Source organism: Chiloscyllium punctatum, chromosome 24, assembly GCF_047496795.1.
Source record: "Chiloscyllium punctatum isolate Juve2018m chromosome 24, sChiPun1.3, whole genome shotgun sequence".
NCBI lineage: Eukaryota > Metazoa > Chordata > Chondrichthyes > Orectolobiformes > Hemiscylliidae > Chiloscyllium > Chiloscyllium punctatum.
Genome location: NC_092762.1, coordinates 19,690,680 through 19,716,395, shown reverse-complemented (window position 1 = coordinate 19,716,395; position 25,716 = coordinate 19,690,680).

Below are 25,716 nucleotides of genomic sequence, written 5' to 3'. Positions count from 1 at the left end.
GTGAGAGGGACAGAGAGAGAGAGAGGGACACGGAGAGAGAGTGAGAGGGACAGGGAGAGAGTGAGAGAGCGGGACAGGGAGAGAGAGAGAGGGACAGGGAGAGAGAGGAATAGGGAGAGAGACAGATGGACAGGGAGAGAGAGACAGGGAGAGAGAGACAGGGAGAGAGACAGGGACAGGGAGAGAGAGAGAGTGAGGGACAGGGAAAGAGTGAGAGGTACAGAGGGAGTGAGAGGGACAGAGAGAGAGAGGGACACGTAGAGAGAGTGAGAGGGACAGGGAGAGAGTGAGAGAGCGGGACAGGGAGAGAGAGAGAGGGACAGGGAGAGAGAGAGACAGGGAGAGAGGGAGGGGCAGGGAGAGAGAGGGACAGGGAGAGAGAGAGGGACAGGGAGAGAGACAGAGGGACAGGGAGAGAGAGGAACAGGGAGAGAGAGAGGGACAGGGAGAGAGTGTGGGACAGGGAGAGAGGGAGAGGGACAGGGAGTGAGAGAGAGACACAGGGAGAGAGAGAGGGACAGGGAGAGAGAGAGGGACAGGGAGAGAGAGGGTCAGGGAGAGGAAGGACAGTCAGAGAGAGAGAGGGACAGCCAGAGAAGGGACAGGGAGAGAGAGGGACAGGGAGAGAGAGACAGGGACAGTGAGAGAGAGTGAGGGACACGGAGAGTGAAAGGGACAGGGAGAGAGAGAGGGACAGAGAGAGAGAGAGGGACACAGACAGAGAGAGAGAGAGCGGGGAGAGGGACAGAGAGAGAGGGACAGAGAGAGAGAGAGTGAGGGACAGGGAGAGAGAGAGGGACAGGGGGAGAGAGAGAGGGACAGGGAGAGAGGGACAGGGAGAGAGAGATTGACAGTGAGAGAGAGAGATTGAGGGACAGGGAAAGAGTGAGAGGGACAGAGAGAGTGAGAGGACAACAGAGAGAGACGGACACGGAGAGAGAGTGAGAAGGACAGGGAGAGAGGGAGAGAGAGGGACAGGGAGAGAGAGAGAGTGACAGGGAGAGAGAATGATCGGGAGAGAGCCAGAGGGACAGGGAGAGAGAGAGACAGGGAGAGAGAGAGGGACAGGGAGAGAGAGGGAATGGGAGAGATAGAGGGACAGGGAGAGAGAGGGACAGGGAGAGAGAGAGCGACAGGGATAGAGACACAGGGACAGGGAGAGAGAGAGTCATGGAGAGAGAGAGGAACAGGGAGAGAGAGAGTGAGGGACAGGGAAAGAGTGAGAGGGACAGAGAGAGTGAGAGGGACAGAGAGAGACGGACACGGAGAGAGAGTGAGAAGGACAGGGAGAGAGGGAGAGAGCGGGACAGGGAGAGAGAGAGGGCCAGGGAGAGAGTGAGGGACAGGGAGAGAGAGAGAGGGACAGAGAGAGAGAGAGAGGGACAGAGAGAGAGGGACAAAGAGAGAGAGAGGGACAGGGAGAGAGTGAGGTACAGGAAGAGAGAGAGAGGGACAGGGAGAGAGGCACAGGGAGAGAGAGAGGGACACGGAGAGAGACGCACAGAGAGAGAGAGAGGGACAGGGAGAGAGAGAGAGAGGGACAGGGAGAGAGTGAGGGACAGGGAGAGAGAGAGAGGGACAGGGAGACAGGGACAGGGAGAGAGAGAGTGCCAGGGAGAGAGAGGGACAGGGAGAGAGAGAGAGGGACAGGGAGAGAGTGAGGGACAGGGAGAGAGGGAGAGGGACAGGGAAAGAGAGAGAGACAGGGAGAGAGAGAGAGAGACAGGGAGAGAGAGAGGGACAGGGTGGGAGAGGGACAGGGAGAGAGGGACAGGGAGAGAGAGAGAGAGAGGGACAGGGAGAGAGGGATGGGACAGGGAGAGAGAGTTAGGGACACGGAGAGAGTGAGGGACAGGGAGAGAGAGGGACAGGGGGAGAGAGAGAGGGACAGAGACATAGAGAGAGTGAGGGACAGGGAAAGATTGAGAGGGACAGAGAGAGTGAGAGGGACAGAGAGACAGAGGGACACGGAGAGAGAGTGAGAGGGACAGGGAGAGAGTGAGAGAGCGGGACAGGGAGAGAGAGAGAGGGACAGGGAGAGAGAGGAATAGGGAGAGGGACAGATGGAAAGGGAGAGAGAGACAGGGAGAGAGAGAGACAGGGAGAGAGACAGGGACAGGGAGAGAGAGAGAGTGAGGGACAGGGAAAGAGTGAGAGGGACAGAGAGAGTGAGAGGGACAGAGAGAGAGAGGGACACGGAGAGAGAGTGAGAGGGACAGGGAGAGAGTGAGAGAGCGGGACAGGGAGTGAGAGAGAGGGACACGGAGAGAGAGAGACAGGGAGAGTGAGAGGGGCAGGGAGAGAGAGGGACAGGGAGAGAGAGAGGGACAGGGAGAGAGACAGAGGGACAGGGAGAGAGAGGGACAGGGGGAGAGAGAGAGGGACAGGGAGAGAGACAGAGGGACAGGGAGAGAGAGAGATAGGGAGAGAGAGAGGGACAGGGAGAGAGAGAGTGAGGGACAGGGAAAGAGTGAGAGGGAAAGAGAGAGTGAGAGGGACAGAGAGAGAGAGAGAGACTCGGAGAGAGAGTGAGAGGGACAGGGAGAGAGAGAGAGGGAGAGGGAGAGAGTGAGGGACAGGGAGAGAGAGAGAGGGACAGGGAGACGGGGACAGGGAGAGAGGGAGAGGGAGAGAGTCAGACACAGGGAGAGAGAGAGGGACAGGGAGAGAGAGGGACAGGGAGAGAGGGACGGGAGAGAGAGAGAGAGAGAGGGGCAGGGAGAGAGGGATTGGACAGGGAGAGAGTGAAGGACAGGGAGAGAGAGAGAGGGACTGGGAGAGAGAGAGGGACAGGGAGAGAGAGAGGGACAGGGAGAGAGACGGACAGGGAGAGAGAGGGACAGCCGGAGAGAGAGAGAGGGACAGGGAGAGAGAGGGTCAGGGAGAGAGAGAGGGACAGTGAGAGAGAGTTAGGGACACGGAGAGAGAGTGGGACAGGAAGAGAGAGAGGGACAGAGAGAGAGAGGGGGACACAGACAGAGAGAAAGAGAGGGGGGAGAGGGACAGAGAGGGAGGGACAGAGAGAGAGAGAGGGACAGGGAGAGAGAGAGGGACAGGGGGAGAGAGAGAGGGACAGGGAGAGAGAGAGGGCCAGGGAGAGAGGGACAGGGAGAGAGAGAGTGACAGTGAGAGAGAGTGAGGGACAGGGAAAAAGTGAGAGGGACAGAGAGAGTGAGAGGGACACAGAGAGAGAGGAACACGGAGAGAGAGTGAGAGGTACAGGGAGAGAGGGAGAGAGAGGGACAGGGAGAGAGAGAGAGGGACAGGGAGAGAGAGGGATAGGGAGACAGACAGAGGGACAGGGAGAGAGAGAGAGAGACAGGGAGAGAGAGACGGACAGGGAGAGAGAGGGACAGGGAGAAATAGGGGGACAGGGAGAGAGACAGAGTGACAGGGAGAGAGAGGGACAGGGAGAGAGAGAGGGACAGGGAGAGAGACAGAGGGACAGGGAGAGAGAGAGACAGGGAGAGAGAGGGACAGGGAGAGAGAGAGTGAGGGAAGGGAAAGAATGAGAGGGACAGAGAGAGTGAGAGGGTCAGAGAGAGAGAGAGGGACGCGGAGAGAGAGTGAGAGGGACGGGGAGTGAGAGAGAGAGGGACACGGAGAGAGAGAGGGACAGGGAGAGAGTGAGGGACAGGGAGAGAGTGAGGGACAGAGAGAGAGAGATGGACAGGGGGAGAGAGAGAGGGATAGAGAGAGAGTGAGGGACACGGAGAGAGAGAGAGCGACAGAGAGAGAGAGGGACAGAGAGAGAGTGAGGGACAAGGAGAGAGAGAGGGACAAGGAGAGAGAGAGAGAGAGAGGGGGGGACAGGGAGAGAGTGAGGGACAGGGAGAGAGAGAGAGGGAGAGGGAGAGAGGGACAGGGAGAGAGAGAGGGACAGGGAGAGAGTGAGGGACAGGGGTAGAGAGAGAGAGGGACAGGGAGACAGGGACAGAGAGAGAGATTGGGCCAGGGAGAGAGAGGGACAGGGAGAGAGAGAGAGGGACAGGGCGAGAGTGAGGGACAGGGAGAGAGGGAGAGGGACAGGGAGAGAGAGAGAGACAGGGAGAGAGAGAGTGACAGGGAGAGAGAGAGGGACAGGGAGAGAGAGGGACAGGGAGAGAGGGACAGGGAGAGAGAGAGAGAGGGACAGGGAGAGAGGGATGGGACAGGGAGAGAGTGAAGGACAGGGAGAGAGAGAGAGAGGGACTGGGAGAGAGACGGACAGGGAGAGAGAGAGGGACAGGGAGAGAGAGGGTCAGGAAGAGAGAGGGACAGCCAGAGAGAGAGAGGGACAGGAGAGTGAGGGACAGGGCGAGATAGGGACAGGGAGAGAGAGAGAGGGACAGTGGAAGAGAGTGAGGGACACGGAGAGAGAGAGGGACAGGGAGAGAGAAAGGGACATGAACAGAGAGAGAGAGGAGGGGAGAGGGACAGAGAGAGAGGGACAGAGAGAGAGAGTGAGGGACAGGGAGAGAGAGAGGGACAGGGGGAGAGAGAGAGAGGGACAGGGAGAGAGAGAGGGACAGGGAGAGAGGGACAGGGAGAGAGAGAGGGACAGGGAGAGAGAGAGAGTGAGGGACAGGGAAAGAGTGAGAGGGACAGAGAGAGTGAGAGGGACAGAGAGAGAGGGACACGGAGAGAGAGTGAGAGGGACAGGGAGAGAGGGAGAGATAGGGACAGTGAGAGAGAGAGAGGGACAAGGAGAGAGAGGGATAGGGAGAGAGACAGAGGGACAGGGAGAGAGAGGGACAGGGAGAGAGAGAGGGACAGGGAGAGAGACAGAGGGACAGGGAGAGAGAGAGACAGGCAGAGTGAGTGGGACAGGGAGAGAGAGAGTGAGGGACAGGGAAAGCGTGAGAGGGAAAGACAGAGTGAGAGGGACAGCGAGAGAGAGAGGGACGCGGAGAGGGAGTGAGAGGGACAGGGAGAGAGAGAGATGGACACGGAGAGAGGGAGACACAGGGAGAGAGTGAGGGACAGGGAGAGAGTGAGGGACAGAGAGAGAGACAGGGACAGGGAGAGAGAGAGAGGGACAGGGAGAGAATGAGGGACACGGAGAGAGAGAGAGAGGAACACAGAGAGAGAGAGGGACAGAGAGAAAGAGAGGGACAGAGAGAGAGTGAGGGACACGGAGAGAGAGAGAGAGGAACAAAGAGAGAGAGAGGGACAGGGAGAGAGAGAGAGGGACAGGGAGAGAGAGAGGGACAGAGAGAGAGAGTGACAGAGAGAGGGAGAGGGACAGGGAGAGAGTGAGGGATAGAGAGAGAGGGGGGACAGGGAGAGAGAGGGACAGAGAGAGGAAGGGGGGCAGAGAGAGAGTGATGGATAGGGACAGAGAGAAGGACAGGGAGAGATAGAGGGACAGAGAGAGAGGGGGACATAGAGAGAGAGAGGGACAGGGAGAGAGTGAGGGACAGGGAGAGAGAGAGAGGAACAGAGAGAGAGAGAGAGTGGGACAGGTAGAGAGAGAGAGTCAGGGAGAGAGACAGGGACAGGGAGAGAGAGAGGGACAGGGAGAGAGAGAGGGACAGGGAGAGAGTGAGGGACAGGAAGAGAGAGAGAGGGACAGAGAGAGAGAGTTCTACAGGGGGAGAGAGAGAGTCAGGGAGAGAGAGAGGGACAGGGAGAGAGACAGAGGGACAGGGAGAGAGAAAGACAGGAAGAGAGAGAGGGACAGGGAGAAAGAGAGTGGGGGACAGGGAAACAGTGAGAGGGGCAGAGAGAATGAGAGGGACAGAGAGAGGGAGGGACACGGAGAGAGAGTGAGAGGGACAGGGAGAGAGAGAGGGAGGGACACGGAGAGAGAGAAGGACAGGGAGAGAGTGAGGGACAGGGAGAGAGAGAGAGAGAGAGGGGGACAGAGAGAGAGAGAAGGACAGGGAGAGAGAGAGGGACAGGGAGAGAGAGAGTGACAGAGAGAGAGAGTGACAGAGAGAGAGTGAGGGACACGGAGAGAGAGAGAGAGGGGGACAGAGAGAGAGAGAAGGACAGGGAGAGAGAGAGGGACAGGGAGAGAGAGAGTGACAGAGAGAGAGAGAGTGACAGAGAGAGAGTGAGGGACACGGAGAGAGAGAGATTGAGGGACAGGGAGAGAGAGAGAGGGACATTGAGAGATGGACAGGGAGAGAGAGAGGGACAGGGAGAGAGACGCACAGAGAGAGAGAGAGCGACAGGGAGAGAGAGAGACTGGGACAGGGAGAGAGTGAGGGTCAGGGAGAGAGAGAGAGGGACAGGGAGAGAGTGAGGGACAGGGAGAGAGGGAGAGGGACAGGGAGAGAGAGGGACAATGAGAGAGGAACAGGGAGAGAGAGAGAGAGGGACAGGGAGAGAGAGAGAGAGGGACAGGGAGAGAGGGATGGGACAGGGAGAGAGTGAAGGACAGGGAGAGAGAGGGACAGGGAGAGAGAGAGACAGCCAGAAAGAGAGAGGGACAGGGAGAGAGAGGGACAGGGAGAGAGAGAGGGACACGGAGAGAGAGTGAGAGGGACAGGGAGAGAGAGGGACAGCCAGAGAGAGAGAGGGACAGGGAGAGAGAGGGACAGGGAGAGATAGGGACAGGAAGAGAGAGAGGGACAGTGAGAGAGAGTGAGGGACACGGAGAGAGAGTGGGACAGGGAGAGAGATAGGGACAAGTGGAGAGAGAGAGAGAGGGACAGGGATAGAGAGAGGGACAGGGAGAGAGGGACAGGGAGAGAGAGGGACAGGGAGAGAGAGAGAGTGAGGGACAGGGAAAGAGTGAGAGGGACAGAGACAGTGAGAGGGACAGAGAGAGAGAGGGACACGGAGAGAGAGTGAGAGGGACAGGGAGAGAGGGAGAGAGAGGGATAGGGAGAGAGAGAGAGGGACAGGGAGAGAGAGGGACAGGGAGAGAGACAGAGGGACAGGGAGAGAGAGAGAGACAGGATCAGAGAGAGGGGCATGGAGAGAGAGGGACAGGGTGAGAGAGAGAGGGACAGGGAGAGAGAGTTAGGGACACGGAGAGAGAGAGGGACAGGGAGAGAGAGAGGGACAGAGAGAGAGAGGGGGACACAGACAGAGAGAAAGAGAGGGGGGAGAGGGACAGAGAGAGAGAGAGGGACAGGGAGAGAGAGAGGGACAGGGGGAGAGAGAGAGGGACAGTGAGAGAGAGAGGGCCAGGGAGAGAGGGACTGGGAGAGAGAGAGGGACAGGGAGAGACAGAGGGACAGGGAGAGAGACGGACAGGGAGAGAGAGGGACAGCCGGAGAGAGAGAGGGACAGGGAGAGAGAGGGTCAGGGAGAGAGAGAGGGTCAGTGAGAGAGAGTTAGGGACACGGAGAGAGAGAGGGACAGGGAGAGAGAGAGGGACAGAGAGAGAGGGGGGGACACAGACAGAGAGAAAGAGAGGGGGGTGAGGGACAGAGAGGGAGTGACAGAGAGAGAGAGAGGGACAGGGAGAGAGAGAGGGACAGGGGGAGAGAGAGAGGGACAGGGAGAGAGAGAGGGCCAGGGAGAGAGGGACAGGGAGAGAGAGAGTGACAGTGAGAGAGAGTGAGGGACAGGGAAAAAGTGAGAGGGACAGAGAGAGTGAGAGGGACACAGAGAGAGAGGAACACGGAGAGAGAGTGAGAGGGACAGGGAGAGAGGGAGAGAGAGGGACAGGGAGAGAGAGAGAGGGACAGGGAGAGATAGGGGGACAGGGAGAGAGACAGAGTGACAGGGAGAGAGAGGGACAGGGAGAGAGAGAGGGACAGGGAGAGAGACAGAGGGACAGGGAGAGAGAGAGACAGGGAGAGGGAGGGACAGGGAGAGAGAGAGTGAGGGAAGGGAAAGAATGAGAGGGACAGAGAGAGTGAGAGGGTCAGAGAGAGAGAGAGGGACGCGGAGAGAGAGTGAGAGGGACGGGGAGTGAGAGAGAGAGGGACACGGAGAGAGAGAGGGACAGGGAGAGAGTGAGGGACAGGGAGAGAGTGAGGGACAGAGAGAGAGAGATGGACAGGGGGAGAGAGAGAGGGACAGAGAGAGAGTGAGGGACACGGAGAGAGAGAGGGACAGAGAGAGAGAGGGACAGAGAGAGAGTGAGGGACAAGGAGAGAGAGAGGGTCAAGGAGAGAGAGAGAGACAGAGGGGGAGACAGGGAGAGAGTGAGGGACAGGGAGAGAGAGAAAGGGACAGGGAGAGAGGGACAGGGAGAGAGAGAGGGACAGGGCGAGAGTGAGGGACAGGGGTAGAGAGAGAGAGGGACAGGGAGACAGGGACAGAGAGAGAGATTGGGCCAGGGAGAGAGAGGGACAGGGAGAGAGAGAGAGGGACAGGGCGAGAGTGAGGGACAGGGAGAGAGGGAGAGGGACAGGGAGAGAGAGAGAGACAGGGAGAGAGAGAGTGACAGGGAGAGAGAGAGGGAGAGGGAGAGAGAGGGACAGGGAGAGAGGGACAGGGAGAGAGAGAGAGAGGGACAGGGAGAGAGAGAGGGACAGGGGGAGAGAGAGAGAGGGACAGGGAGAGAGGGACAGGGAGAGAGAGAGGGACAGGGAGAGAGAGAGAGTGAGGTACAGGGGAAGAGTGAGAGGGACAGAGAGAGTGAGAGGGACAGAGAGAGAGAGGGACACGGAGAGAGAGTGAGAGGGACAGGGAGAGAGGGAGAGATAGGGACAGGGAGAGAGAGAGAGGGACAAGGAGAGAGAGGGATAGGGAGAGAGACAGAGGGACAGCGAGAGAGAGAGACAGGGAGAGAGAGAGGGTGAGGGAGAGAGAGGGACAGGGAGAGAGAGAGAGGGACAGGGAGAGAGACAGAGGGACAGGGAGAGAGAGGGACAGGGAGAGAGAGAGGGACAGGGAGAGAGACAGAGGGACAGGGTGAGAGAGAGACAGGCAGAGTGAGAGGGACAGGGAGAGAGAGAGTGAGGGACAGGGAAAGCATGAGAGGGAAAGACAGAGTGAGAGGGACAGAGAGAGAGAGAGGGACGCGGAGAGGGAGTGAGAGGGACAGGGAGAGAGAGAGATGGACACGGAGAGAGGGAGACACAGGGAGAGAGTGAGGGACAGGGAGAGAGTGAGGGACAGAGAGAGAGAGAGAGGGACAGGGAGAGAGAGAGAGGGGCAGGGAGAGAGTGAGGGACACGGAGAGAGAGAGAGGAACAGAGAGAGAGAGGGACAGAGAGAAAGAGAGGGACAGAGAGAGAGTGAGGGACACGGAGAGAGAGAGAGAGAGGAACAAAGTAGAGAGAGAGAGGGACAGGGAGAGAGAGGGACAGAGAGAGAGAGGGACAGGGAGAGAGAGAGGGACAGAGCGAGAGAGTGACAGAGAGAGGGAGCGGGACAGGGAGAGAGTGAGGGATAGAGAGAGAGGGGGGACAGGGAGAGAGAGGGACAGAGAGAGGAAGGGGGGCAGAGAGAGAGTGATGGATAGGGACAGAGAGAAGGACAGGGAGAGATAGAGGGACAGAGAGAGAGGGGGACATAGAGAGAGAGAGGGACAGGGAGAGAGTGAGGTACAGGGAGAGAGAGAGAGGAACAGAGAGAGAGAGAGAGTGGGACAGGTAGAGAGAGAGAGTCAGGGAGAGAGACAGGGACAGGGAGAGAGAGAGTGGGACAGGGAGAGAGAGAGGGACAGGGAGAGAGTGAGGGACAGGGAGAGAGAGAGAGGGACAGAGAGAGAGAGTTCTACAGGGGGAGAGAGAGAGTCAGGGAGAGAGAGAGGGACAGGGAGAGAGACAGAGGGACAGGGAGAGAGAAAGACAGGGAGAGAGAGGGACAGGGAGAGAGAGAGTGAGGGACAGGGAAACAGTGAGAGGGGCAGAGAGAATGAGAGGGACAGAGAGAGGGAGGGACACGGAGAGAGAGTGAGAGGGACAGGGAGAGAGAGAGGGAGGGACACGGAGAGAGAGAAGGACAGGGAGAGAGAGAGAGTGAGGGACAGGGAAAGAGTGAGAGGGATAGAGAGAGAGAGGGGACAGGGAAAGAGAGAGAGGGACAGAGAGAGAGAGGGAGGGACAGAGAGAGGGAGGGGGGCAGAGAGAGAGTGAGGGATAGAGAGAGAGAGAGGGACAGGGAGAGAGAGAGAGGGACAGGGAGAGAGTGAGGGACAGGGAGAGAGGGAGAGGAACAGGGAGAGAGACAGAGACAGGGAGAGAGAGAGAGAGACAGGGAGAGAGAGAGGGACAGGGAGAGAGAGGGAGAGAGAGAGAGGAACAGGAAGAGAGAGAGAGAGGGACAGGGAGAGAGAGAGAGAGAGAGAGACAGGGAGAGAGGGATTGGACAGGGAGAGAGTGAAGGACAGGGAGAGAGAGAGAGAGAGAGGGACTGGGAGAGAGAGGGACAGGGAGAGAGAGATCGACAGGGAGAGAGAGGGACAGGGAGAGAGAGAGAGGAATAGAGAGAGAGAGAGAGTGGGACAGGTAGAGAGAGAGAGTCAGGGAGAGAGACAGGGACAGGGAAAGAGAGAGAGGGACAGGGAGAGAGAGAGGGTCAGGGAGAGAGTGAGGGACAGGGAGAGAGAGAGAGGGACAGAGAGAGAGAGTTCGACAGGGGGAGAGAGAGAGTCAGGGAGAGAGAGAGGGACAGGGAGAGAGACAGAGGGACAGGGAGAGAGAAAGACAGGGAGAGAGAGGGACAGGGAGAGAGAGAGTGAGGGACAGGTAAACAGTGAGAGGGGCAGAGAGAATGAGAGGGACAGAGAGAGGGAGGGACACGGAGAGAGAGTGAGAGGGACAGGGAGAGAGAGAGGGAGGGACACGGAGAGAGAGAAGGACAGGGAGAGAGTGAGGGACAGGGAGAGAGAGAGAGATGGATAGAGAGAGAGAGAGGGACAGGGAGAGAGCGAGGGACAGAGAGAGAGTGAGGGACACGAAGAGAGAGAGAGAGAGAGAGGGACAGAGAGAGAGAGAAGGACAGGGAGCGAGAGAGGGACAGGGAGAGAGAGAGTGACAGAGAGAGAGAGTGACAGAGAGAGAGTGAGGGACACGGAGAGAGAGAGAGATTGAGGGACAGGGAGAGAGAGAGAGGGACATTGAGAGAGGGACAGGGAGAGAGAGAGGGACAGGGAGAGAGACGCACAGAGAGAGAGTGAGCGACAGGGAGAGAGAGACAGGGACAGGGAGAGAGTGAGGGTCAGGGAGAGAGAGAGAGAGGGACAGGGAGACAGGGACAGGGATAGAGAGAGGGCCAGGGAGAGAGAGGGTCAGGGAGAGAGAGAGAGGGATAGGGAGAGAGTGAGGGACAGGGAGAGAGGGAGAGGGACAGGGAGAGAGAGAGAGACAGGGAGAGAGAGAGAGAGACAGGGAGAGAGAGAGGGACAGGGAGAGAGAGGGACAATGAGAGAGGAGCAGGGAGAGAGAGAGAGAGGGACAGGGGGAGAGAGAGAGAGAGGGACAGGGAGAGAGGGATGGGACAGGGAGAGAGTGAAGGACAGGGAGAGAGAGGGACAGGGAGAGAGAGAGACAGCCAGAGAGAGAGAGGGACAGGGAGAGAGAGGGACAGGGAGAGAGAGAGGGACAGGGAGAGAGAGGGACTGCGAGAGAGAGGGACAGCCAGAGAGAGAGAGGGACAGGGAGAGAGAGGGACAGGGAGAGATAGGGACAGGGAGAGAGAGAGGGACAGTGAGAGAGAGTGAGGGACACGGAGAGAGAGAGGGACAGGGAGAGAGATAGGGACAAGTGGAGAGAGAGAGAGAGGGACAGGGATAGAGAGAGGGACAGGGAGAGAGGGACAGGTAGAGAGAGGGACAGGGAGAGAGAGAGAGTGAGGGACAGGGAAAGAGTGAGAGCGACAGAGACAGTGAGAGGGACAGAGAGAGAGAGGGACACGGAGAGAGAGTGAGAGGGACAGGGAGAGAGGGAGAGAGAGGGATAGGGAGAGAGAGAGAGGGACAGGGAGAGAGAGGGACAGGGAGAGAGACAGAGGGACAGGGAGAGAGAGAGAGACAGGAACAGAGAGAGGGGCATGGAGAGAGAGGGACAGGGTGAGAGAGAGAGGGACAGGGAGACAGACAGAGGGACAGGGAGAGAGAGAGACAGGGAGAGAGAGAGGGACAGGGAGAGAGAGAGTGAGGGAGAGGGAAAGAGTGAGAGGCACAGATAGAGTGAGAGGGACAGAGAGAGTGAGGGACACGGAGAGAGAGAGGGACAGAGAGAGAGTGAGGGACACGGAGAGAGAGAGAGAGAGGGACAAAGAGGGAGAGAGAGGGACAGAGAGAGGGAGCGGGGCAGAGAGAGAGTGAGGGATAGAGAGAGAGAGAGGGACAGGGAGAGATAGAGGGACAGAGAGAGAGGGGGACAGAGAGAGAGAGAGAGGGACAGGGAGAGAGTGAGGGACAGGGAGAGAGAGAGGGGGACAGAGAGAGAGAGAGGGGCACAGACAGAGCGAGAGAGGGGGGGAGAGGGACAGAGAGAGAGGGACAGAGAGAGAGAGTGAGGGACAGGGAGAGAGAGAGGGACAGGGGGAGAGAGAGTGGGACAGGGAGAGATGGACAGGGAGAGATGGACAGGGAGACAGAGAGCGTCAGGGAGAGAGAGAGAGTGAGGGACAGGGAAAGAGTGAGAGGGACAGAGAGAGTGAGAGGGACAGAGAGAGAGGGACACGGAGAGAGATTGAGAGGGACAGAGAGGGAGGGGGGCAGAGCGAGAGTGAGGGATAGAGAGAGACAGAGGGACAGGGAGGGATAGAGGGACAGAGAGAGAGGGAGAGAGAGGGACAGGGAGTGAGTGAGGGACAGGGAGAGAGAGAGAGGGACAGAGAGAGAGAGGGACAGGGAGTGAGAGAGGGCCAGGGAGAGAGATAGGGACAGGGAGAGAGAGGGAGAAGGATAGAGAGAGAGAGAGGGACACAGACAGAGAGAGAGGAGGGGGGGGGAGAGGGACAGAGAGAGAGGGACAGAGAGAGAGAGTGAGGGACAGGGAGAGAGAGGGACCGGGGGAGAGAGAGAGGGACAGGGAGAGAGAGAGGGACAGGGAGAGATGGCCAGGGAGAGAGAGAGGGACAGGGAGAGAGAGAGAGTGAGGGACAGGGAAAGAGTGAGAGGGATAGAGAGAGAGAGGGGACAGGGAAAGAGAGAGAGGGACAGAGAGAGAGATAGGGACAGAGAGAGGGAGGGGGGCAGAGAGAGAGTGAGGGATAGAGAGAGAGAGAGGGACAGGGAGAGAGAGAGAGGGACAGGGAGAGAGTGAGGGACAGGGAGAGAGGGAGAGGGACAGGGAGAGAGACAGAGACAGGGAGAGAGAGAGAGAGACAGGGAGAGAGAGAGGGACAGGGAGAGAGAGGGAGAGGGAGAGAGGAACAGGAAGAGAGAGAGAGAGGGACAGGGAGAGAGAGAGAGAGAGAGACAGGGAGAGAGGGATGGGACAGGGAGAGAGTGAAGGACAGAGAGAGAGAGAGAGAGAGGGACTGGGAGAGAGAGGGACAGGGAGAGAGAGATCGACAGGGAGAGAGAGGGACAGGGAGAGAGAGAGGGGCAGTGAGAGAGAGTGAGGGACACGGAGAGAGAGAGAGAGGGACAGGGAGAGAGCGAGGGACACAGACAGAGAGAGAGAGGAGGGGAGAGGGACAGAGAGAGAGGGACAGAGAGAGAGGGACAGAGAGAGAGGGACAGAGAGAGAGAGAGTGAGGGCACAGGGAGAGAGAGAGGGACAGGGGGAGAGAGAGGGACAGGGAGAGAGAGAGAGTGAGGGACAGGGAAAGAGTGAGAGGGACAGAGAGAGTGAGAGGGACAGAGAGAGAGACGGATACGGAGAGAGAGTGAGAGGGACAGGGAGAGAGGGAGAGAGTGGGACAGGGAGAGAGAGAGGGACAGGGAGCGAGAGGGATAGGGAGAGAGAGAGGGACAGAGAGAGAGAGGGACAGGGAGAGAGTGAGGGACAGAGAGAGAGAGAGGGACAGAGAGAGAGAGGGACAGGGAGAGAGAGAGGGACAGGGAGAGATGGCCAGGGAGAGAGAGAGGGACAGGGAGAGAGAGAGAGTGAGGGACAGGGAAAGAGTGAGAGGGATAGAGAGAGAGGGGGGACAGGGAAAGAGAGAGAGGGACAGAGAGAGAGAGAGGGACAGAGAGAGGGAGGGGGGCAGAGAGAGAGTGAGGGATAGAGAGAGAGGAACAGGAAGAGAGAGAGAGAGGGACAGGCAGAGAGAGAGAGAGAGAGAGAGACAGGGAGAGAGGGATGGGACAGGGAGAGAGTGAAGGACAGGGAGAGAGAGAGAGAGGGACTGGGAGAGAGAGGGACAGGGAGAGAGAGATGGACAGGGAGAGAGAGGGACAGGGAGAGAGAGAGGGACAGTGAGAGAGAGTGAGGGACACGGAGAGAGAGAGAGAGGGACAGGGAGAGAGCGAGGGACACAGACAGAGAGAGAGAGGAGGGGAGAGGGACAGAGAGAGAGGGACAGAGAGAGAGGGACAGAGAGAGAGAGAGAGTGAGGGCAGAGGGAGAGAGAGAGAGTGAGGGACAGGGAAAGAGTGAGAGAGACAGAGAGAGTGAGAGGGACAGAGAGAGAGACGGATACGGAGAGAGAGTGAGAGGGACAGGGAGAGAGGGAGAGAGTGGGACAGGGAGAGAGAGAGGGACAGGGAGCGAGAGGGATAGGGAGAGAGACAGAGGGACAGGGAGAGAGAGAGACAGGGAGAGAGAGAGGGGCAGGGAGAGAGAGGGACATGGAGAGAGAGAGGGACAGGGAGAGAGACAGAGGGACAGGGAGAAAGAGGGACAGGGAAAGAGAGAGGGACAGGGAGAGAGAGAGAGGGACAGCGAGAGAGAGAGGGACAGTGAGAGAGAGAGGGACAGGGTGAGAGAGGGAGAGAGAGAGAGGGACAGGGAGAGAGGCACAGAGAGAGAGAGACAGGGAGAGAGAGAGGGATAGGTAGAGAGAGGGAGAGAGAGAGGGACAGGGAGAGAGGGACAGAGAGAGAGAGGGACAGGGAGAGAGAGAGGGACAGGGAGAGAGAGAGCGACAGGGAGAGAGGGCCAGGGAGAGAGAGAGAGGGACAGGGAGAGAGAGGGACAGAGAGAGAGAGGGACAGGGAGAAAGAGAGGGACAGAGAGAGAGAGAGGGATAAAGATAGAGAGAGTGGTGGGGAGAGGGACAGAGAGAGAGGGACAGAGAGAGAGTGAGGGACAGGGAGAGAGAGAGGGACAGGGGTGAGAGAGGGACAGAGAGAAAGAGAGGGACAGGGAGAGAGAGAGGAACAGGGAGAGAGAGAGAGAGAGAGACAGAGAGAGAGAGGGACAGAGAGAGAGAGGGACCTAGAGAGAGTAAGGGACACGGAGAGAGAGAGAGAGGGACAAAGAGAGATAGGGACAGGAGAGAGGGAGGGACAGAGAGAGAGAGAGGGACAGGGAGAGAGTGAGGGACAGTTTGAGAGAGAGGGACAGAGAGAGAGGGGGACAGGGAGAGAGTGACGGGTACAGGGAGAGAAAGAGGGACAGAGAGAGAGAGAGAGAGAGAGAGACAGAGAGAGGGAGGGGGACAGAGAGAGATTGAGGGATATAGAGAGAGAGAGGGACAGGGAGTGATAGAGGGACAGAGAGAGAGAGGGACAGGGATAGAGTGAGGGACAGGAAGAGAGAGAGAGGGAGAGAGAGAGAGAGAGGGCCAGGGAGAGAGAGAGGGACAGGGAGAGAGTGAGAGGGACAGGGAGAGAGAGAGGGAAAGGCAGAGATGTGGGACAGGGAGAGAGAGAGAGAGAGGGACAAAGAGAGAGGGAGGGACAGAGAGAGAGTGAGGGACAGGGAGAGAGAGGGGGACAGGGAGAGTGAGAGTGACAGGGAAAGAGAGAGGGACAGGGAGAAAGAGAGGGAGACAGCGAGAGAGAGAGGGACAGTTAGAGAGACAGAGAGGGACAGGGAGAGAGGGACAGAGAGAGAGATGGACAGGGAGAGAGAGAGGGACAGGGAGAGAGGGAGACTGAGAGAGAGGGACAGGGAGAGAGGGACAGAGAGAGAGAGGGACAGGGAGAGAGGATCAGGGAGAGAGAGAGGGACAGGGAGAGAGAGGGACAGAGAGAGTGAGGGACAGGGGGAGAGAGAGAGGGAACGGGAGAGAGGGAGAGGGACAGCGAGAGAGACGGACAGGGAGAGAGAGAGGGACATGGAGAGAGTGAGGGACAGGGAGAGAGGGAAAGGGAGAGAGAGGGACAGGCAGAGAGAGAGAGGGAAAGGGAGAGAGATTGAGGGACACGGAGAGAGAGAGGGACAGGGAGAGAGAGAGGGACAGAGAGATAGAGAGGGATAAAGACAGAGAGAGAGAGGTGGGGAGAGGGACAGAGAGAGAGGGACAGAGAGAGAGAGTGAGGGACAGTGAGAGAGAGAGGGACACGGGGAGAGAGAGAGGGACGGGAAAAAGAGAGGGATAGGGAGAGAGGGACAGGGACAGAGAGGGACAGGGAGAGAGAGAGATAGTGAGGGACAGGGATAGAGGGATAGGGACAGAGAGAGGGAGAGGGACAGAGAGAGAGAGGGACACGGAGAGCGAGTGAGAGGGACAGGGAGAGAGGGAGAGGGAGGGACAGGGAGAGAGAGGGAGAGGGACAGGTAGAGAGAGGGACAGGGAGAGAGACGGAGGGACAGGGAGAGAGAGAGACAGGGAGAGAGGCAGGGACAGGTTTAGAGAGGGACAGGGAGAGAGAGAGGGACAGGGAGAGAGACAGAGGGACAGGGAGAGAGACAGAGGGACAGGGAGAGAGAGAGACAGGGAGAGAGAGAGGGACAGGGAGAGAGAGAGTGAGGGACAGGGAAAGAGTGGGAGGCACAGAGAGAATGAGAGGGACAGAGAGAGAGAGGGGGACACAGAGAGAGAGTGAGAGGGACAGGGAGAGAGAGGGAGAGGGACACGGAGAGAGAGAGGGACAGGGAGAGAGTTAGCGACAGAGAGAGAGAGAGAGAGAGAGGGACAGAGAGAGAGAGAGAAGGACAGGCAGAGAGTGAGGGACACGGACAGAGAGAGAAAGGGATACAAAGAGAGAGAGAGAGGGACAGGGAGAGAGAGAGGGACAGATAGAGAGAGACGGACAGGGGGAGAGAGAGGGACAGAGAGAGAGAGAGGGACAGGGAGAGAGTGAAGTTTAGAGAGAGAGGGGGACAGGGAGAGAGAGAGGGTCAGAGAGAGAGAGGGACAGAGAGAGGGAGGGGGACAGAGAGAGAGTGAGGGATAGAGAGAGAGAGGGAGACAGGGAGAGATAGAGGGCAGGGAGAGAGAGGGACAGGGAGAGAGAGAGAGGGACAGGGAGAGAGTGAGGGACAGGGAGAGAGGGAAAGGGACAGGGAGAGAGACAGTGACAGGGAGAGAGAGAGAGAGAGACAGGGAGAGAGAGTGGGACAGGGAGAGAGAGGGACAGGGAGAGAGTTACAGGGAGAGAGAGAGAGAGCGACAGGGAGAGAGAGAGATGGACAGAGAGAGAGAGAGGGACCGGGAGAGAGAGAGGGACAGAGAGAGAGTGAGGGACACGGAGAGAGAGAGAGAGAGAGAGAGAGAGAGAGAGAGAAGGACAGGGAGAGAGAGAGGGACAGGGAGAGAGAGAGTGACAGAGAGAGAGTGTGACAGAGAGAGAGTGAGGGACACGGAGAGAGAGAGAGAGATTGAGGGACAGGGAGCGAGAGAGAGGGACAGGGAGAGAGGGACAGGGATAGAGAGAGAGGGACATTGAGAGAGGGACAGGGAGAGAGAGGGGGACAGGGAGAGAGACGCACAGAGAGAGAGTGAGCGACAGGGAGAGAGAGACAGGGACAGGGAGACAGTGAGTGTCAGGGAGAGAGAGAGAGAGGGACAGGGAGACAGGGACAGGGAGAGAGAGAGGGCCAGGGAGAGAGAGGGTCAGGGAGAGAGAGAGAGGGACAGGGAGAGAGTGAGGGACAGGGAGAGAGAGAGAGACAGGGAGAGAGAGAGAGAGACAGGGAGAGAGATAGGGACAGGGAGAGAGAGGGACAATGAGAGAGGAACAGGGAGAGAGAGAGAGAGGGACAGGGAGAGAGAGAGAGAGGGACAGGGAGAGAGGGATGGGACAGGGAGAGAGTGAATGACAGGGAGAGAGAGGGAGAGGGAGAGAGAGAGACAGCCAGAGAGAGAGAGGGACAACGAGAGAGAGGGACAGCCAGAGAGAGAGATGGGCAGGGAGAGAGAGGGACAGGGAGAGATGGGGACAAGGAGAGAGAGAGGGACAGTCAGAGAGAGTGAGGGACACGAAGAGAGAGAGGGACAGGGAGAGAGAGAGTGACAGAGAGAGAGGGACAGAGGGAGAGAGTGAGGGACAGGGAGAGAGATAGGGACAAGTGGAGAGAGGGAAAGGGACAGGGACAGAGAGAGGGACAGGGAGAGAGGGACAGGGAGAGAGAGCGACAGGGAGAGAGAGAGAGTGAGGGACAGGGAAAGAGTGAGAGGGACAGAGACAGTGAGAGGGACAGAGAGAGAGAGGGACACGGAGAGAGAGTGAGAGGGACAGGGAGAGAGGGACGGGGAGAGAGAGAGAGAGGGACAGGGAGAGAGAGGGACAGGGAGAGAGACAGAGGGACAGGGAGAGAGAGAGAGACAGGAACAGAGAGGGGGCATGGAGAGAGAGCGACAGGGTGAGAGACAGAGGGACAGGGGGAGAGAGAGACAGGGAGAGAGAGAGGGACAGGGAGAGAGAGACTGAGGGACAGGGAAAGATTGAGAGGCACAGAGAGAGTGAGAGGGACAGAGAGAGAGAGTGGGACACGGAGAGAGAGAGAGGGGGACAGGGAGAGAGAGAGAGAGGGCACGGAGAGAGAGAGAGGGACAGAGAGAGAGTGATGGAGACGGAGAGAGAGAGGGACAGAGAGAGAGTGAGGGACACGGAGAGAGAGAGAGAGAGAGGGACAAAGAGAGAGAGAGAGGGACAGAGAGAGGGAGGGGGGCAGAGAGAGAGTGAGGGATAGAGAGAGTGAGAGGGACCGGGAGAGATAGAGGGACAGAGAGAGAGGGACAGAGAGAGAGAGAGGGACAGGGAGAGACTGAGGGACAGGGAGAGAGAGAGGGGGACAGAGAGAGAGAGGGGCACAGACAGAGAGAGAGAGAGGGGGAGAGGGAGAGAGAGAGAGGGACAGAGAGAGAGAGTGAGGGACAGGGAGAGAGAGAGGGACAGGGGGAGAGAGAGAGGGACAGGGAGAAATGGACAGGGAGAGATGGACAGGGAGACAGAGAGCGTCAGGGAGAGAGAGAGAGTGAGGGACAGGGAAAGAGTGAGAGGGACAGGGAGAGTGAGAGGGGCAGAGAGAGAGGGACACGGAGAGAGAGTGAGAGGGACAGAGAGAGGGAGGGGGGCAGAGAGAGAGTGAGGGATAGAGAGAGAGAGGGACAGGGAGGGATAGAGGGACAGAGAGAGAGAGAGAGGGACAGGGAGTGAGTGAGGGACAGGGAGAGAGAGAAGGACAGAGAGAGAGAGGGACAGGGAGTGAGAGAGGGCCAGGGAGAGAGATAGGGACAGGGAGAGAGAGAGAGGGACAGAGAGAGAGAGAGGGACACAGACAGAGAGAGAGAGGGGGGAGAGGGACAGAGAGAGAGGGACAGAGAGAGAGTGAGGGACAGGGAGAGAGAGAGGGACCGGGGGAGAGAGAGAGGGACAGGGAGAGAGAGAGAGGGACAGGGAGAGATGGCCAAGGAGAGAGAGAGGGACAGGGAGAGAGAGAGAGTGAGGGACAGGGAAAGAGTGAGAGGGATAGAGAGAGAGAGGGGACAGGGAGAGAGAGAGAGGGACAGAGAGAGAGAGAGGGACAGAGAGAGGGAGGGGGGCAGAGAGAGAGTGAGGGATAGAGAGAGAGAGGGACAGGGAGAGAGAGAGAGGGACAGGGAGAGAGTGAGGGACAGGGAGAGAGGGAGAGTGACAGGGAGAGAGACAGAGACAGGGAGAGAGAGAGAGACAGGGAGAGAGAGGGACAGGGAGAGAGGAACAGGGAGAGAGAGAGAGGGACAGGGAGAGAGAGAGAGAGGGAGGGACAGGGAGAGAGGGATGGGACAGGGAGAGAGTGAAGGACAGGGAGAGAGAGAGAGAGGGACTGGGAGAGAGAGGGACAGAGAGAGAGAGAGAGGGATAAAGACAAAGAGAGAGGGGTGGGGAGAGGGACAGAGAGAGAGGGACAGAGAGAAAGAGTGAGGGACAGGGAGAGAGAGAGGGACAGGGGTGAGAGAGGGACAGAGAGAAAGAGAGGGACAGGGAGAGAGAGAGGGACAGGGGGAGAGAGAGAGAGAGAGAAAGACAGAGAGAGAGAGAGGGACAGAGAGAGAGAGGGACATAGAGAGAGTAAGGGACACGGGGAGAGAGAGAGAGAGGGACAAAGAGAGAGAGGGACAGGGAGAGAGAGAGGGACAGAGAGAGAGAGGGACAGGGAGAGAGTGAGGGACAGAGAGAGAGAGAGGGACAGAGAGAGAGAGGGACAGGGAGAGAGTGAGGGATAGAGAGGGAGAGGGGTACAGGGAGAGAAAGAGGGACAGAGAGAGAGAGGGACAGAGAGAGGGAGGGGGACAGAGAGAGATTGAGGGATATATAGAGAGAGAGAGACAGGGAGAGATAGAAGGACAGAGAGAGAGAGGGACAGAGAGAGAGAGAGAGGAAAAGGGAGAGAGTGAGGGACAGGAAGAAAGAGAGAGAGGGAGAGAGAAAGAGAGAGGGCCAGGGAGAGAGAGAGGGACAGGGAGAGAGTGAGAGGGACAGGGAGAGAGAGAGGGAAAGGCAGAGATGTGGGACAGGGAGATAGAGAGAGGGACAAAGAGAGAGGGAGGGACAGAGAGAGAGTGAGGGACAGGGAGAGAGAGTGGGACAGGGAGAGTGAGAGTGACAGGGAAAGAGAGAGGGACAGGGAGAGAGAGAGAGGGACAGCGAGAGAGAGAGGGACAGGGAGAGAGAGAGGGACAGGGAGAGAGGGAGACTGAGAGAGAGGGACAGGGAGAGAGGGACAGAGAGAGAGGGACAGGGAGAGAGGATCAGGGAGAGAGAGAGAGGGACCGGGAGAGAGAGGGACAGAGAGAGTGAGGTACAGGGGGAGAGAGAGAGTGAACTGGAGAGAGGGAGAAGGACAGAGAGAGAGACGGACAGGGAGAGAGAGAGGGACATGGAGAGAGTGAGGGATAGGGAGAGAGGGACAGGGACAGAGAGGGACAGGGAGAGAGAGAGAGTGAGGGACAGGGATAGAGGGATAGGGACAGAGAGAGGGAGAGGGACAGATAGAGAGAGGGACACGGAGAGCGAGTGAGAGGGACAGGGAGAGAGGGAGAGGGAGGGACAGGGAGAGAGAGGGAGAGGGACAGGTAGAGAGAGGGACAGGGAGAGAGACGGAGGGACAGGGAGAGAGAGAGACAGGGAGAGAGGCAGGGACAGGTTTAGAGAGGGACAGGGAGAGAGAGAGGGACAGGGAGAGAGACAGAGGGACAGGGAGAGAGACAGAGGGACAGGGAGAGAGAGAGACAGGGAGAGAGAGAGGGACAGGGAGAGAGAGAGTGAGGGACAGGGAAAGAGTGGGAGGCACAGAGAGAATGAGAGGGACAGAGAGAGAGAGGGGGACACAGAGAGAGAGTGAGAGGGACAGGGAGAGAGAGGGAGAGGGACACGGAGAGAGAGAGGGACAGGGAGAGAGTTAGCGACAGAGAGAGAGAGAGAGAGAGAGGGACAGAGAGAGAGAGAGAAGGACAGGCAGAGAGTGAGGGACACGGACAGAGAGAGAAAGGGATACAAAGAGAGAGAGAGAGGGACAGGGAGAGAGAGAGGGACAGATAAAGAGAGACGGACAGGGGGAGAGAGAGGGACAGAGAGAGAGAGAGGGACAGGGAGAGAGTGAAGTTTAGAGAGAGAGGGGGACAGGGAGAGAGAGAGGGTCAGAGAGAGAGAGGGACAGAGAGAGGGAGGGGGACAGAGAGAGAGTGAGGGATAGAGAATGAGAGGGAGACAGGGAGAGATAGAGGGCAGGGAGAGAGAGGGACAGGGAGAGAGAGAGAGGGACAGGGAGAGAGTGAGGGACAGGGAGAGAGGGAAAGGGACAGGGAGAGAGACAGTGACAGGGAGAGAGAGAGAGAGACAGGGAGAGAGAGTGGGACAGGGAGAGAGAGGGACAGGGAGAGAGTTACAGGGAGGGAGAGAGAGAGCGACAGGGAGAGAGAGAGATGGACAGAGAGAGAGAGAGGGACCGGGAGAGAGAGAGGGACAGAGAGAGAGAGAGTGACAGAGAGAGAGTGTGACAGAGAGAGAGTGAGGGACACGGAGAGAGAGAGAGAGAGAGACAGAGAGAGAGAGAAGGACAGGGAGAGAGAGAGGGACAGGGAGAGAGAGAGTGACAGAGAGAGAGTGTGACAGAGAGAGAGTGAGGGACACGGAGAGAGAGAGAGAGATTGAGGGACAGGGAGCGAGAGAGAGGGACAGGGAGAGAGGGACAGGGAGAGAGAGAGAGGGACATTGAGAGAGGGACAGGGAGAGAGAGGGGGACAGGGAGAGAGACGCACAGAGAGAGAGTGAGCGACAGGGAGAGAGAGACAGGGACAGGGAGACAGTGAGTGTCAGGGAGAGAGAGAGAGAGGGACAGGGAGACAGGGACAGGGAGAGAGAGAGGGCCAGGGAGAGAGAGGGTCAGGGAGAGAGAGAGAGGGACAGGGAGAGAGTGAGGGACAGGGAGAGAGAGAGAGACAGGGAGAGAGAGAGAGAGACAGGGAGAGAGATAGGGACAGGGAGAGAGAGGGACAATGAGAGAGGAACAGGGAGGGAGAGAGAGAGAGAGGGACAGGGAGAGAGAGAGAGAGGGACAGGGAGAGAGGGATGGGACAGGGAGAGAGTGAATGACAGGGAGAGAGAGGGAGAGGGAGAGAGAGAGACAGCCAGAGAGAGAGAGGGACAGGGAGAGAGAGGGACAGGGAGAGTGAGAGGGACAGGGGGAGAGAGGGACAACGAGAGAGAGGGACAGCCAGAGAGAGAGATGGGCAGGGAGAGAGAGGGACAGGGAGAGATGGGGACAGGGAGAGAGAGAGGGACAGTCAGAGAGAGTGAGGGACACGAAGAGAGAGAGGGACAGGGAGAGAGAGAGTGACAGAGAGAGAGGGACAGAGGGAGAGAGTGAGGGACAGGGAGAGAGATAGGGACAAGTGGAGAGAGGGAGAGGGACAGGGACAGAGAGAGGGACAGGGAGAGAGGGACAGGGAGAGAGAGCGACAGGGAGAGAGAGAGAGTGAGGGACAGGGAAAGAGTGAGAGGGACAGAGACAGTGAGAGGGACAGAGAGAGAGAGGGACACGGAGAGAGAGTGAGAGGGACAGGGAGAGAGGGACGGGGAGAGAGAGAGAGAGGGACAGGGAGAGAGAGGGACAGGGAGAGAGACAGAGGGACAGGGAGAGAGAGAGAGACAGGAAAAGAGAGGGGGCATGGAGAGAGAGCGACAGGGTGAGAGACAGAGGGACAGGGGGAGAGAGAGACAGGGAGAGAGAGAGGGACAGGGAGAGAGAGACTGAGGGACAGGGAAAGATTGAGAGGCACAGAGAGAGTGAGAGGGACAGAGAGAGAGAGTGGGACACGGAGAGAGAGAGAGGGGGACAGGGAGAGAGAGAGAGAGGGCACGGAGAGAGAGAGAGGGACAGAGAGAGAGTGATGGAGACGGAGAGAGAGAGGGACAGAGAGAGAGTGAGGGACACGGAGAGAGAGAGAGAGAGAGGGACAAAGAGAGAGAGAGAGGGACAGAGAGAGGGAGGGGGGCAGAGAGAGAGTGAGGGATAGAGAGAGTGAGAGGGACCGGGAGAGATAGAGGGACAGAGAGAGAGGGACAGAGAGAGAGAGAGGGACAGGGAGAGACTGAGGGACAGGGAGAGAGAGAGGGGGACAGAGAGAGAGAGGGGCACAGACAGAGAGAGAGAGAGGGGGGAGAGGGAGAGAGAGAGAGGGACAGAGAGAGAGAGTGAGGGACAGGGAGAGAGAGAGGGACAGGGGGAGAGAGAGAGGGACAGGGAGAGATGGACAGGGAGAGATGGACAGGGAGACAGAGAGCGTCAGGGAGAGAGAGAGAGTGAGGGACAGGGAAAGAGTGAGAGGGACAGGGAGAGTGAGAGGGACAGAGAGAGAGGGACACGGAGAGAGAGTGAGAGGGACAGAGAGAGGGAGGGGGGCAGAGAGAGAGTGAGGGATAGAGAGAGAGAGGGACAGGGAGGGATAGAGGGACAGAGAGAGAGAGAGAGGGACAGGGTGTGAGTGAGGGACAGGGAGAGAGAGAGGGACAGAGAGAGAGAGGGACAGGGAGTGAGAGAGGGCCAGGGAGAGAGATAGGGACAGGGAGAGAGAGAGAGGGACAGAGAGAGAGAGAGGGACACAGACAGAGAGAGAGAGGGGGGAGAGGGACAGAGAGAGAGGGACAGAGAGAGAGAGTGAGGGACAGGGAGAGAGAGAGGGACCGGGGGAGAGAGAGAGGGACAGGGAGAGAGAGAGAGGGACAGGGAGAGATGGCCAAGGAGAGAGAGAGGGACAGGGAGAGAGAGAGAGTGAGGGACAGGGAAAGAGTGAGAGGGATAGAGAGAGAGAGGGGACAGGGAGAGAGAGAGAGGGACAGAGAGAGAGAGAGGGACAGAGAGAGGGAGGGGGGCAGAGAGAGAGTGAGGGATAGAGAGAGAGAGGGACAGGGAGAGAGAGAGAGGGACAGGGAGAGAGTGAGGGACAGGGAGAGAGGGAGAGTGACAGGGAGAGAGACAGAGACAGGGAGAGAGAGAGAGACAGGGAGAGAGAGGGACAGGGAGAGAGGAACAGGGAGAGAGAGAGAGAGGGACAGGGAGAGAGAGAGAGAGGGAGGGACAGGGAGAGAGGGATGGGACAGGGAGAGAGTGAAGGACAGGGAGAGAGAGAGAGAGAGAGGGACTGGGAGAGAGAGGGACAGAGAGAGAGAGAGAGGGATAAAGACAAAGAGAGAGGGGTGGGGAGAGGGACAGAGAGAGAGGGACAGAGAGAAAGAGTGAGGGACAGGGAGAGAGAGAGGGACAGGGGTGAGAGAGGGACAGAGAGAAAGAGAGGGACAGGGAGAGAGAGAGGGACAGGGGGAGAGAGAGAGAGAGAGAAAGACAGAGAGAGAGAGGGACAGAGAGAGAGAGGGACATAGAGAGAGTAAGGGACACGGGGAGAGAGAGAGAGAGGGACAAAGAGAGAGAGGGACAGGGAGAGAGAGAGGGACAGAGAGAGAGAGGGACAGGGAGAGAGTGAGGGACAGAGAGAGAGAGAGGGACAGAGAGAGAGAGGGACAGGGAGAGAGTGAGGGATAGAGAGGGAGAGGGGTACAGGGAGAGAAAGAGGGACAGAGAGAGAGAGGGACAGAGAGAGGGAGGGGGACAGAGAGAGATTGAGGGATATATAGAGAGAGAGAGACAGGGAGAGATAGAAGGACAGAGAGAGAGAGGGACAGAGAGAGAGAGAGAGGAAAAGGGAGAGAGTGAGGGACAGGAAGAAAGAGAGAGAGGGAGAGAGAAAGAGAGAGGGCCAGGGAGAGAGAGAGGGACAGGGAGAGAGTGAGAGGGACAGGGAGAGAGAGAGGGAAAGGCAGAGATGTGGGACAGGGAGATAGAGAGAGGGACAAAGAGAGAGGGAGGGACAGAGAGAGAGTGAGGGACAGGGAGAGAGAGTGGGACAGGGAGAGTGAGAGTGACAGGGAAAGAGAGAGGGACAGGGAGAGAGAGAGAGGGACAGCGAGAGAGAGAGGGACAGTGAGAGAGAGAGAGGGACAGGGAGAGAGGGACAGAGAGAGAGAGAGGGACAGGGAGAGAGAGAGGGACAGGGAGAGAGGGAGACTGAGAGAGAGGGACAGGGAGAGAGGGACAGAGAGAGAGGGACAGGGAGAGA